The following is a 15,241-nucleotide window of genomic DNA, read 5'->3' on the forward strand; positions in this document are numbered from 1 at the left end:
TATCGATTTCTAATCTACCACAAGTTCAACTCCAAAATGACATATTACCACTGAGGTGTAAGGGGAAGGGGCTACTGTGACAAGAGCTAGATTTATGGGGACAACGTAGGTGGTAAACTTGGCAGCAATATTTTTGGTCAAATTGCATTTCAATTTTTGCATTTTAGCCACCAATAAGTATTAGATGACTAACAATTCTTCTTTTGTCAAAAACATCGCTCGTTGAATGCGAGAGCAAAGACAAACTAAGAAAAGTGAAGATTACGAGGCGAAAGTAAGCATAACGTTTGCTTTCTATTCTTCTCAAGACTTTTCGTTAATTATTAATTTATGATTTTTACTAATCTTCAATCAGAATAATAATCCTCGTTAAATATCAAAACAGATTCTATTTTTGAAAAATGTAAATACTTATACATTTTTCTAGACAAATTATATTATAGTTAGTCTATAAATTTATTGATGTTTTTCACGTTTGCATGTGTGCGTGCGTGTGTGTAGGGGGTGTTATACCAGTTGTTCTTATTCCCGTATTTATCTCTGGTCAATTCATTAACAACGCAAGCCTCAATTTGTATTGAAATTGTTATCTTTCGTTATCTGCGCCGGCAAACACTTTAGTAATGGCTGCTTATCACGTCGTGAAACGTTGTCAAAAATAAATAAAAAATGTATACACTATTTTTAATATTGAATATGATTACCTACTTATCGAAATGGGGTGGCTTATGAAAGTAGCTTTTAGACAAGTGAATGATTTGTCGCTAAATGCGGACTAGAAGATAAAAAGAAAATGAATTGTACACCCCTTCACCAACCAAGACGAATCCGTCCATTAGGCGAAATTAGACAGTTGACCGAGGGCGCAAAGGTTTTAGGGTCATATTGCAATCCTAAAAGGCAAATTGTAACATTACACTCTTAATAAAAGTCTTTGTGTGTGAGAGAGAGAGAGAGAGAGAGAGAGAGAGAGAGAGAGAGAGATAGAGAGAGAGAGAGAGAGAGAGAGAGAGAGAGAGAGTTCCCCATAGGTTTCGAAACGGCTAAGCATATCTTTTGCAAATTTCAAACAAAGGTAATTTATATGCCTGGCAGTGTTCTTAGATATTTTTTAAACAGAAATTCGTCCGATAAGTATCGAAAATCGAAAAATCCCGATCTTAAAAAGTATTTTCTCTCTTATAGATATATATAAAAAAAAGAAGAATTTTTACAGAGGAATATTTTACGTTACACCGGCCAAAGGATATAATAAAATCTCAACAAATCACATCTTCTTAAAAATGTGATTTATTGTCATCTGGAGATATAGCTCAGTGGTAGCGCACTCGACTACAGATCGAATTATCTGTTCAAGCCCGGTATACCTCACCATTTTATTTTAACTTTTCTTATTAATGAGTTCAGTTTACGATGAAAGAAAAGGTACCATTTCTTCGTTTGCATATTTTAAAACTAAAAATTAATCAGAAGTGATTTTCCAGGGCATTCATTGTCAATCCCAAATATCAGCTGACGTGATATTATAAAAAAAAAAAAAAAAAATGCAGACAGAATTTTATGAAAGACATTATCATCATTATTTTTTTTCTTTCTTGCGAATTAGTCCACCGGGCAAATTATTCCTCATAATATAAAATAAACAATAGAGGAGAGATTCTATAATAATACTTACGCAATCTGCATAAATTAAAATATCATGTTTAAGCGTATTCACGACCGGGCAACGTCGAATGTCCAGCTAGTAATTTATAAAATTGGTTGTTTTGTACTAAGATGTTTATGAAAATGCGCATGACTTAGGGGTAAGTTTATGATTTGTGTACTTCAAATGACACCTTCTCTATATATAAAAGCGAAAGTGTATGTATGTATGTATGTTTGTATGTATGTATGTATGTTTGTGTGTATGCTTGGATGCCTGCTAAAAACTTTCGACAGACGCGACGAAAATTCACAAACTCGGTATCACATCGAAGCTCCATCCTTTGCTCGAAAAATATCGAAAAATTGGCCCAAAACGTTAACTTTTTCACCCCGAAATCGACAATTTTCGATAGGGGGGTCAACAAGAACTGTCCTTTCGTGACAATAACCAATTCTACGCATGCGTCAGATGACGTCGTAACCTGATTTACTTTCAATAGTTGAAAAACCGGACAAATTTCATGTACGTCGCGTTCGCTGAGTTGATTAAGGCCTTGGTTCATTATCTAAACGTTTTGGGTTCAAATGGTCGTGTGAGATTTTTTTTTTTTTCGATTTTTTAAATTTAAATATTGAACCAGTGTTTCGTTTTTCTGCTTTTTTTTTCTACTTCGCTTATTATTAGCGACACCCAAAAACACCCGGGTACCCACCGATTTTTTAAAATTTTAATATCGAAACAGGCTTATTGAAGCCATTTTTTACGTGTTCGTTTTTCTGTTTTCAACGTTTGTTTGCCTTACGTTAGTTTTTTTTGTGTTTTTTCCCGCTTAAATGTTAACGTTGTTTTCTTTTTTTACTTCGCTTATAACAAACAAACCTACGTCGTCGTCGTCGTAACGCTCGATGACTTCCCGCTGCGCACCTGTCAATTTCGTTCTTAAATAAATTCAAACATCTTTCACTAATTCATTCTGGCTGGCCGATTTTATTTTCAAACTTCGCCTCAGGGCTTCGGGTTCGACCCTATCCCCCCCCCCCGGAGTTCTTTTTTTACTTAACACCACACACACCTACAAGCACCCGGGCAACGCCGGGTACCCCCGCTAGTTGAATAGAAAAGTGAGACATGTCGTCCATTAAAAGTAAGGTTAGAAGCATATCGAAAAGCCGTAATATGTGAAGAGATTGAAACGGCTGACTATGTATGAAAGAAAAAGGAAAATTATCTCCTCCTATGAGACAAAGGAAAAATTATAGACAGAGAAAAACGGCGAAGAGTAAGACGACTCCAAAAAGCAGCTCATATGATGGGTGACGATCAACTATTAAGCAGATTTAGTATAGAATTTAACATGATACGAGGACAATTAATTATAAATAATATATATATATACATATATATAATATAAAGCTGAATGTGTGTGTGTGTGTGTGTGTGTCTGTGTGTTTGTGTGTGTGTCTGGTCACGAATAGGCTCCTATATGGTTGACTATTTTAAAAAACTGATTACATATAACACAGAAATGGGTGTTTGATCTGGCAGAACGGTGGGTCATTAAAATTGTGGGGTCTGCGTTCGCGCCTGGTCCACAAAGTATGGAAATAAAAAATTTAAAAGTTAAAATAAACGTTTACAAGTGTTTTTGATATAGATGTACATAATAATACTTTGATAAGTATGTTTTTACTTAAATAGGCATGGTATAATAAAATTGTGGGGGTCTGCATTCGCGCCTGGCCTCCATAGAATGGAAATAGGCACAAACGTTAATAAAGACTTTTCATATCTATCTGTGTAAGTATACTTTGATAATTATGTTTCAGTCTGAAGAAATATGGTATAATAAAATTATGGGGTGTTCGTTCACACCTGATCCCCATAGAATGGAAATAGGTCACAAAGTTTAACAAGGTTTTTTTTAGATCCACAGAATATTGTGATAAATGTTTTAAACAGTGATTTTAATGATTCAAGTCTCATGAAAACAGTGTAAATTTATTAAAATAATTTTTCCTCTTTGGAAACTTTGTTGAAATTTGAATAATCTATAATTCAAAAGCAAAAACGTAGGATTTCTGAAAATAAACATTTATTTACAATCCAATTTTTTGGTGTCCTCATCGAGACTTGAACATTTAAAATCACTGGTTGAAAAAATACATGGATTTCAATCTTCTGTGTGACTTTATTTTTAAAAATCCTGCATTGGACTGGTTTATTAACCGACAAAATTACTCATATTAACATATCTTTGTGGATGTAATGAGACTATAAAAATTCCCTTAAAACATCTTTTGAATATCAAATTTAAAAATGAAACAAAAATCCGTTATAAGCCAGAGATAAATGCAAATAATTTCTTTTAAAACATTGAGGACATTGCGAAGGATGCTGCAAAAAAGGTGGGTTCCCTATATCGTGCTAGAAAACTATTAACACCTGAGACTATCCTGTACCTCTACAAGGCCACCATTCGCCTATTCATGGAGTATTGTTGTCATATTTGGGCTGGTGCATCTACTACTAGTCTCTCCCCTTTGGATAGGGTTCAAAAAAGTCTTCAATCTAATAGGTGCTACTTTGTCAACTAAGCTCCAACCCCTGTTCCCTCGCCACAATGCTCTATAGTGCAATGTTTTACAGGTATTTTAGTAAAATATGCTCTGATGAACTCGTTGCACTTGTGCCCCCTCAACATACATATCCCTATAAACCCGCTTAGAAAAAAATCACACCTCTTCACTGTTGAGGTTCCTAAATGCTAGAAAGCTTTCCACTCAAATAGTTTCTTCTCTCAAACAGCTAGACTTTGGAATTCCCTTCCTGTTGCCTGCTTCCCTGACTGTACTTTAAATGTAACGTAAACCAACATCTTGTTAATCTTCCTTAAGCATGACCCCAAATAGTAGTCCCTTATGCCCAAGTGGCGTTATGCTTTGTTGGGGTGTACACGAGTAAAAAATAAAAATAAAATAAATAAATAAATAAATAAATAAATCTTTAGTCCTCAATGTTTTCGGTAAAATTGTTGCAGTCATGAATAAAGACTTATTTTATCAGAGGAAGAAATGTCCCTGCTAGGCAATTTGGTTACACACAGACTAATCGGCTTGCAGGGCGCATTGATTTCATTTGGCACTAAAGAACTACTTCAACCCTTTTAGAAATCACGGTCGACCAACAGAGAGCACCCTGAAAGCAACAAGGAAAGACGTCCTCTTTCTTTTTTTTCTTCTACTCTTTTCCACTGGACGTTCAAACATAGACTATCTTTGTCTGAACATAATTACTGGTAGACTTGTTGGAACTAAAAGAATTTTCTACTTTTCATTTTCTTCACTTGGACACTGTCCAACTTTCTCCATCAAATGGTGTGGCTAATTAAACATATACATTCATTGTTGTTAGAAAAAAGGTTTCGTTTTTTCATTTTGTGTTACAGTTTTTTTAATCTCTACTTATATATGAAAGCCCCTGTTGTTTTGTGTGAGTTCTTTCTATATGGACTCCAAAACGGCTGAGCCAATTTTTGTTGAAATTTCACAGAAATGTACTTTATATGTCTGAGAGTGTTCTTAGATAGGTTTTGTATTGGAATGCCTCCGATAAGTATCGGAAATCAGAAATCGAAAAAAAAATCCATTAAAGAAAGAAACAGTTTGATTTGCACCAAAGTTAACACTTTTATACAACCTAACGGTAGAAGGGCATTTGAGAAGTTTTATCACCGCACAAGCAGAAGAGCCTGGTGTACAAAATCAACAGTAGGTTCTTTGATAAGACGGCGGTGTGTTCGATATGAATGTTTCTGTTTAGACCACAATTGAACCGTGATACTTGACTTTTGCATTTTAAACTTTGATTCAATATATGAAATAATTTTGTAAAATAAATAGTGGGTTCTCTACAGTGAAATGTAGACTATAATGCATTGTGGACTAAGTTACTGTGGGGAGGCAGGTGAGCTTTCTCCTGGTGCACCACGCTGGGTTCCCGACTAGAGCTGACAATCAATCGATTTGATTTAAGAATGAACAATTTCACCGATTTCGATGACAATAAACAAATTGGAAGTGTGGAACATTCATCGCTCTTAATTCAATCCTGGGCAACGTCAGGTATCCCTGCTAGTATCCTATTAATATATAAAAGTTGGTATCATTTGTATAGGATAACATTCCTCAGAGACAGGAGATGTTTCATATTTGTTGGAGACGTCCCTCCATGGGATTAATGGACTATTTCATGACGTCATTTCCTCTGGTGACGACACTTCTGGTAACGAGTACCGATGCCCGGCAGTCAGAGTTTGGTATGCAGCTAAGCAGGTTGTGTACAAACGCCCAACAGTTGAGGAATGGTATTGCTCAACCCGCCTTGCCTGTAATATTTGTGAATACATGTTTGTTTTTAAGAGTCCTGTGTTCCTTTCGTTTTTATTACCATTTAACACCATAACAAACTGGCGATGAACAGATTCGACCTTCACACAAAAAAGGAAAAAATGAAATTAATTTGACTTCAAAAGAACTTCGGATTTACAAGCTAAGAATTCGGCTGGCAATTACTTTCTAAAAATAAAATTCTAAAAACAAAAAAGAAACGAAGGCAAAGCTCTCGACTATATTGTAAGTAATCTTTTTGTCTCTATATATAAATTAAAAAGACCTATTTTTGTTAATGCTGTAAAAAGTAATTTGGTTGCTTATTGAAAAAAAAAAAGAAAGAAAATGTTGACCCAAATTTAATTGTAACTTGTCTACTATTCATTCTAATGTAAAGTCAGACATTTTTCAAATGAAGAGAAAAGTTTTTTGCCTTTTCTTTTTGCTGCTAACTTTATGTAAATTTTTAACTGGAGAGAAATGTTTTTTTCCTTTCTTTTTACTTGGACTAAAGTAGCATCGAAAGAAAAGACTTTTTCATTGAGTGGAATTTTCTGAAATATTCTATTTTAACTGTCTGTTCTATAGTGAAAAAATTTTTTTTCTTCCTCGTAGGGACAAGTCCCCCCCCCCGCCCACACGCATACACAAAAACTAGCCATTTTGGTTAACTTCTGGACAATTCCACAATTATTTTTATTCTTTTGCAACTGTATTGTATCACAGTATATTTGTTTTTGTTTCGCAAGTAATTTTTTTTGTCAACCCTCATATTAGGTTATCTCTAAGGTTTTTATCAAGAAGCAAGGGGTACATTGCTCCCTCCTCATGCGCACACACGCGAGGAAAGGACATTTTCTGTTTTTTTTCTTAATTATTATTTTATCTCTTCTCCAGTCAAAAACGGAAATAATTTTTTTTCTCGTGCGCTTGGAAAAGCTATTACAAGATGGAGGAGGTTAAAGCAGTATTAATCAAGATTCAGATGGACCAGCAGCAGAAAGCTGAGGAAAATTTAAAAGAACGTGATAAACAGCTCCAGTTACAATTTCAAGAGAGGCAACAAGCGTTGGAGAAGAGGAGCAAGTGGAATAATCCTGAGAATGGAGTGGCGCCCTCCCCTACATCTCGGTGGAGCAGTTAATGAAAAGGGAGTCTTTGGATCGTTTTCGACTAAATCGGTCACTTAGCTTAGCTTTAATTATTTAGCAATTTTATTTTACCGAATTCGCAGGAATTTATCTTATTTATTTTGCAGGTAAAATAAAACACCAAACAATCCTTTTCGAAAAGAATTTTTTATGGCGGTGAAATGCAAGATCTGCTTTTACGCTTATAAAAAGTATCGGTTATTGAATAATCAAGCGAGGTCGTTAATGTGTCCGTGTTTTGATATCGATTGCAAATGTGATTGCAGTGTGTGTATAATTCGGCATTTAAGTTTCTCTTTAATGGCTCAGATTACATTAATCTCATGTTTAGCGACAATTATTACTGCTTTGTATGCGTTACACTTCTTCGTTTTTCTTTTTATGAATGTTCGATATGTGGTTGGTTAGTTGTATCGTAAAAATGCGACATGCACACATCGTTCGATTAGAAAGATGCATTTACCATCCATGACTTCGACTGTGTTATGTTGTTCTTAGTAAGCAATCAACGATGTGCTTCTTCAAATAATTTGAATGGCATTTAATGGTGATATTATCAGAAGTAAAAAACTGATATGAGCTTTGAAAAGGTTCTTGATAACACTTATCTGTAATTTGATTGGCCCCACACTTTCTTCTTCACTACATCCTCTCTCTTACAGACGTGATGTTGCTAGTCTCAGTCTTTTCTACAAATACTATTATGGCATGTGTTCCTTAAAATTGTCTGATCCATTCCCTGCTTTCTTTGTTCCAACTCGTTTGACTCGTTAGTCTAGTAGCTTCCATCAATTCGCTGTTTTAATACCTCATTGCAATACAAGTTCATTGCAATACAATTTCATTGTAATACAATTTCATTGCAATACAATTTCATTTTAATACAATTTCATTGCAATACAATTTCATTTCAATACAATTTCATTCCAATACAATTTCATTGCAATACATTTTCATTGCAATACAATTTCATTGCAATACATTTTCATTGCAATACATTTTCATTGCAATACATTTTAATTGTAATACAATTTCATTGTAATACAATCTCATTGCAATATAATTTTATTCCAATACAATTTCATTGTAATATATTTTCATTGCAATACAATTTCATTGTAATACAATTTCATTGTAATACAATCTCATTGTAATACAATCTCATTGCAATACAATTTCATTCCAATACAATTTCATTGTAATACATTTTCATTGCAATACAATCTCATTGCAATACAATCTCATTGCAATAAAATTTCATTGTAATACAATTTCATTGTAATACAATTTCATTGCAATAAAATTTCATTGTAATACATTTTCATTGCAATACAATTTCATTGTAATACAATTTCATTGTAATACAATTTCATTCCAATACAATTTCATTGTAATACAATTTCATTGTAATAAAATTTCATTGTAATAAACTTTCATTGCAATACAATTTCATTGTAATACAATTTCATTGTAATACAATTTCATTGCAATACAATTTCATTGTAATACAATTTCATTGTAATACAATTTCATTGCAATACATTTTCATTGCAATACAATTTCATTGTAATACAATCTCATTGCAATACAATTTCATTGCAATACAATTTCATTGTAATACATTTTCATTCCAATACAAACAATTTCATTGTAATACATTTTCATTGTAATACATTTTCATTCCAATACAATTTCATTGTAATACAATTTCATTGTAATAAAATTTCATTGCAATACAATTTCATTGTAATACAATTTCATTGCAATACAATTTCATTGCAATACAATTTCATTGTAATACAATTTCATTGTAATACAATTTCATTGTAATACAATCTCATTGCAATACAATTTCATTGCAATACAATTTCATTGCAATACAATTTCATTGTAATACATTTTCATTCCAATACAATTTCATTGTAATACAATTTCATTGCAATACAATTTCATTGTAATAAATTTCATTGTAATAAATTTCATTGCAATACAATTTCATTGTAATACAATTTCATTGCAATACAATTTCATTGCAATACAATTTTATTCCAATACAATTTCATTGTAATACAATTTCATTGTAATACAATTTCATTGCAATACAATTTCATTGTAATACAATTTCATTGTAATACAATTTCATTCCAATACAATTTTATTCCAATACAATTTCATTGTAATAAAATTTCATTGCAATACAATTTCATTGTAATACAATTTCATTGCAATACAATTTCATTGCAATACAATTTCATTGTAATACAATTTCATTGCAATACAATTTCATTGCAATACAATTTCATTGTAATAAAATTTCATTGCAATACAATTTCATTGTAATGCAATTTCATATTCCAGTAAATTTTTTTAAAGAACTCCAAAGTTGTGAAACCCTTTTCCTGCTTACTGTTTTCTTTCTACCTACAACCCTGGTCTTTTCAAGACTAAGGTCAATAGGCATCTTTTGTCTTTACAATAATCAGCTTTCGTGCTTGTTAGCTCCTTACATCAAGTGGTTTCATGCCTTGTTTTGATCGATTTCCATAAAAAGAACTCTGTATCTTTACATTATATATTCCCCCCGATGAAAGACTTAAACACAAGGTCGTTTTTTTTTTTTTTTTTTACAAGGTTGTCACCACTTATCAAGGCCCGGAACCACACGGGGATAAGGATTATTGCGTGTACAGTAATCAATGGGATAGTATCGTAGTAATCGTTAGTATTGGAGATTTAATAAAGTGTCTTACTTAAGGGGGCGATTCATCAGAAATTTGTTTATGTTGGACTTGAGGACATCCAGGTTGTAGTCAGGTGGGAAACAGGCAAACGGAAGAGAGTTCCACAGGCGTGCAATTCTAAGAAAGAAGCTTTGTTCATGGAATCTACGTTTTGATTTTGGCATAGCTAAAGAGTGGGGAAAATTTTTGACAGTAGTTTCTGCTAGACGGATTTTAATGTGGGGAGAATTCAGCTCCTCATTCAGCTTTCGATTAGCACAAAAATAAAATTTCCTTAGTTTATAAAGATTTCTCTTTCAGTAACCAATGACAGAAAAGAGGATGTGCAGGTTTAGAACAGATACTACACTTTGCGTTATTTATTTACAGAAACTATCTTAAAAAAATTACATTTACAACAAATTAGGCACAAGATCATCAGAAGTGTGAGGAAACTCAATGTCGGTGGACATTTTTTGATTGCAAGTAATTAAAAGAAAATGTCTATTCTACTCTTAACTAGAGTCATCTCAGTCACCACAATACCACATTTACACCAAAGGATCATCTTAATATATTCCCAAATTCATTAGAAATTTTATTTGTTCATAAGTAAACGTATATGCAAGGATAAAGGACTGATGTGCATTTGTCGATTATTTACATCCTAGTATAGAGGTTAGACACAAGGCCAGCTGGGGTTTTGAAAATCCAGCACATGGTGAAATGCATTTTGCCATACAACAAAAAAATATCTGAGCAGACCCGATAGGGACGTCTCAGGCTTTTTGCACAAAACTTCTTTTTTAAAGTGAGAAGGTAAAGCCTGGGAGGATGGACCTTCTAGGAGTGAATAGAACCATACATCAACTAAACAGCAACAAAGTCACTGTCGGACTGATTGTTGAGGATGTATCCTTGACTAGTACAAACAACATCTACTCAGATCGTGCCCATCTGTCTCTTTTCGAGTCATTGTGTTGGACAAACGTGTTTAGAGCTGGTTAAAAACTAATAATCAGATGAGGGGAATTAGCTTTAGTATATAATGGAATAATATATATACATAAATAATATATAATGTAATAATATATAGAATAATATATATAAATAATATATAATGGAATAATACCCCCCTTTCTATCTCTTCCATCTACTCCCTTTCTCTACCCCACCCCGTAGTTGTCAATTGCTAAGATTTGAAAGCAATCAAATTACACACAAAAAGCCCTACGTCTATTTTGTCTTGTACTGTATGGCTTTCCGTTCTGAAGAACTGTAATGATAAGAAATGGTCATAAAGAGCCAAGGAACATGGAAAAACCAAGGAAGGGAAGCATCATGCAAACTGCCACTGGAAGCACGTGGAAACTGTTCGGATCCTGGAGCTTATTTCCAGTAAAATTCAATAGAGAATCAGTGGTCGTTATTAACAAGAAATTAATGGTAAATAGTTGTTGCGATAACACAGAATCATCTGCAACGGTGATCAAATAAATACTACTACTACAAGTAATAATAATAATAATAATAATAATAATAATATGGGACATTGAGAAAGCTTGTTGCCAACTGTAAAATAACTGTACCCCCCCCTAAAATAAAAGTGTAGCGTTTACACAGAATGACACTACACTAAATCGAGAAAGGCCAAGGAGGATGGAGGGATTGAGGAGGAAAAGAACTAATCGAACCTCCTTTGGATGTGTGCGATGAAGACTGAAACCTTAGGGAGGCTTATTGCCACCCAAATTCCAGTGAAGAGCAACGATCATTGCCAACGAAAAACCAATGGTAAGCGGCTGTTGCAATAATTCAAATTCATTTGCAAAGTTTAATAAAAGAGGATCTTTGAAACAATTCTACCAAAATATAAACGACAAAAAAAATAAAAATAAAAAAAATAAAATAAACAGACAACCAGACCGACAGAAACAAAACTGTACTGGTGCAAAATTTGGGAAGAGTGACAAGATCACAACAGAAATGCTGAATGGCTGAAAGACATAAAAGAGTTACAACAAACCAAGGAAGGGTCAGAAAACGAAACCAGCAAAGAAACAATCATAACAATCTTAAGAAAAATGACAAACTGAAGAGCACCAGGCCATGATGGAATGCGTGCATACTGGTTCCAAATATTCACAACACTACATGAAAGACCAATTCAAAAACCACACTGATACAAAAAGACACAGAAAAGGGAACAACCCCAGCAACTACACGCCCATAACCTGCTTAACAATCATGTTGAAAATTTTTAACAGCACGACTGAGAGAAGAAATTTATCACTTCCCCAATAGCCATGAACTACTTCCTGAGGAACAGACAGGATGCTCAAAAGGGAAAAGAGAAACAAGTGATCTAGTATACATAAATAAAAAATCCTCAAGGAAATAAAATAGAAAAATAAAAATATCGCCATGGCATGGATCAACTACAAAAAACAGATGACAGGATCCTTTAATAATAGAATGCTTGAGAATGTACAAAATACCAGAAAATATCAATGAGTGAAAAAGCAATGAGGACATGGAGACTTGAACTGACAGCTGAAAGACAATAAAATATAAAGAGGGGTATTCCAAGAAAACTAATTATCATCACTACTGTTCATCATAGCTATTATGTTTCTACACAATATACTCAGGAAATTCCAAACCGAACACAAGTTTACTAACACAGATGAAAGAATGAACCACATAATGTATATGGACGACCGAGAACTTTTCACAAGAAACGAAAAGAAACTAGAAACACTAATAAATACAATCAGAATCTTCAGCCAGGATATCTAAATGGAATTTGAAATGGAAAAGCGGCACTGGAGACAACGAAAGGTAAATAACTATGCAATTAAAGGGAGATCAAGACAGTAGGCAAACATTGGCCTACAAATATATGGCAGTTCTAGAAACAGATACCATCAAAGTAAGATAAATGAAAAAGAAAATTGGAAAAGAATACTTAAGAAGAACTAGAAAACTCATAGAACTAAATTATAAAGCAGGAACTTAATGAAAATGTATAAAAACATGGGCAGTATCACTAGTAAGATACTTTGGAATGTTCATAGGCTGGACCAAGGAAGAACTGATCATGTACAATGTATTGCACCAAAAGATACTAACCGACTCTACGTGAAAAAAAGGGAAGAAGAGGATTAGTTACTATAGAAGACTATATGAACAACAAAAAGAAAATAAAAATAAAAATTACAGAACACAGAACACAGAAAGGCTATTCACTGTATCTATAAATACTGCAAAAATGAACAAGACAGAGTACAGAGAGGCAAGGGATAATACAAGAAAAAAATGGGAAGACAAACAGTTACACGGACGATTCATAAGGATGACAAAAGATGTGACTCATGAAAACACGTAGACATGATTATAAAAAGGACAATAAAACAGAAACTGAATCCCTAATAACGGCTACACAAGATAACACAATTAGAACCAATTATATCACAGCAAAGATAAAAAAGATACAAGTAAACATTAAATGGAGACTCTGGACGAAGAGATCAAATAATGCACCACATAATCAGTGAATGCAGAAAACGAGACCCAAAAATAATATAAAAATAGACACGATCAAGAAAGGAAGACAGTACATTAGGAATTATACAGACAACTACATCTTGAATACCCAAACAAATCGTGCAAGCACAAGACAGCAGCAGTACTTGAAAACAGAAATCACAAGATCTTATGGGACATGGGTGCACAAACAGATAAACCTATCCAAGCAAGAAGACAGGATATCATAATAGTGTACAAGAAGAAAAAGTCCTGCCAGATCGTAAATTTAGCCATTCCAACAAACCACAGAGTAAACATCAAATGGATGTAGAAAAAAAAAAGCAAATACACGGAACTAGCCAGAGAGCTGAAAAGTATATGTTACATGAAGAAAGTCAAAATAATCCCAATAATCGTATGAGCACTGGGAACAATCGCACAGGATTTTTGATAAAAAATTTGGGAGAAATAGGAATTAAGGGAATTCAGAGAATACACAGTAGATAGCAATAATGAAAACAGCTAAAATCTTAAGGAAAACCCTAGAATGTGGAAACGAACACACATGAAATACGAACAATTACCAGCAACTTGAAAAGAAATAAATAAAAAAATAGAACATGGCCACAAACAAGAAAACTGGACCCCGCCCCACCCACAAAAAAAAACAAAAACAAAACAAAAAAAAAACTTTGCCTCAATCCTAAAATATAATGAACATGTCGTGCTGGCACAGAATGGCACCAGACTAAATCAAAAATAGTCAAGTAGGATGGAAGGATCGAGGAGGGAGAGCATTAATTGGGCTTCTATTGGATGCGTGCGATAAAGACTGGGACCTTGGGGAAGCTTATTACCACCCAAATTCCAGTGAAGAGCAATGGTCACTGCCAACGAAAAGTCAATGGTAAATGGATGTTTTAGTAAAGCAAAATCATTTGTGAAGGTTGTCAAAAGAGATTTACAGACCTCCCAATATATCCGGAGTCCCATACGATCGTGTCTTTTGCAGTACTTTCTCTGGGCTAATCCACTACACCCTGTTGCAAGTGCGCAGTTGAATCTGAGGTCTTACCACAAATCCGGCTTTCTGCAGCAACTTCCCTCTCCTAGAACCACTTTTTTGAACAATCGTGTTCCTAATGCCTGCTCTTGTGCTGTACAAACAAAAGCTTCAGTACTCTTAGCCAGATATCCAGCTCTAAGCCATTGCCATGATCTTTCATCAGCCACTTCTGCTATATCCTGGAAGAACCTTCCATGCATTTTTTTCCTAGTCATTTCCTCTGCCCTTTCTCTATCCATATGTTGCACATAATCAGCCTTGGTCTCACATACCTCCACTTCATTGACCACAACCGTAAGCATCCACTCCTCACTTGTAACCACATGCTCCTTCAACGACATCTCCTCAGTTCTAACACAATCTTTTACACTTTTCAATCCTCTCCCACCGTCTTTTCTCTTTTGACACAGCCTCGCGAATGTAGAATATACCAAACATTGCTAAAGCTTTTCTTGTTTTGATATCGATGGCATGCAGCTTCTTGTCAGACCACACTAAAATTCCAACACTGTATCTCAAAACACTGACTGCCCATGTATTCACTGCTTCCATTAGGTTTCCTTCATACAATTTCGACTTCGCAATTAGTTTCACTCTTCTAAGATACTCCTTCCTGACTTTCTCCTTCATTTCTCTGTTCATGATGTAGAAAATGTGTGAGGAAAGTCCTTTAAAAAATTACTGCGCCCTCTGTAGATGTATAAGGAAAATCCTTTAAAAGTACTGCACCCTCTGTAGAT

This window comes from Euprymna scolopes, chromosome 11, assembly GCF_053919585.1.
Source record: "Euprymna scolopes isolate OS-2025 chromosome 11, ASM5391958v1, whole genome shotgun sequence".
In the NCBI taxonomy this organism is placed as follows: Eukaryota; Metazoa; Mollusca; class Cephalopoda; order Sepiida; family Sepiolidae; genus Euprymna; species Euprymna scolopes.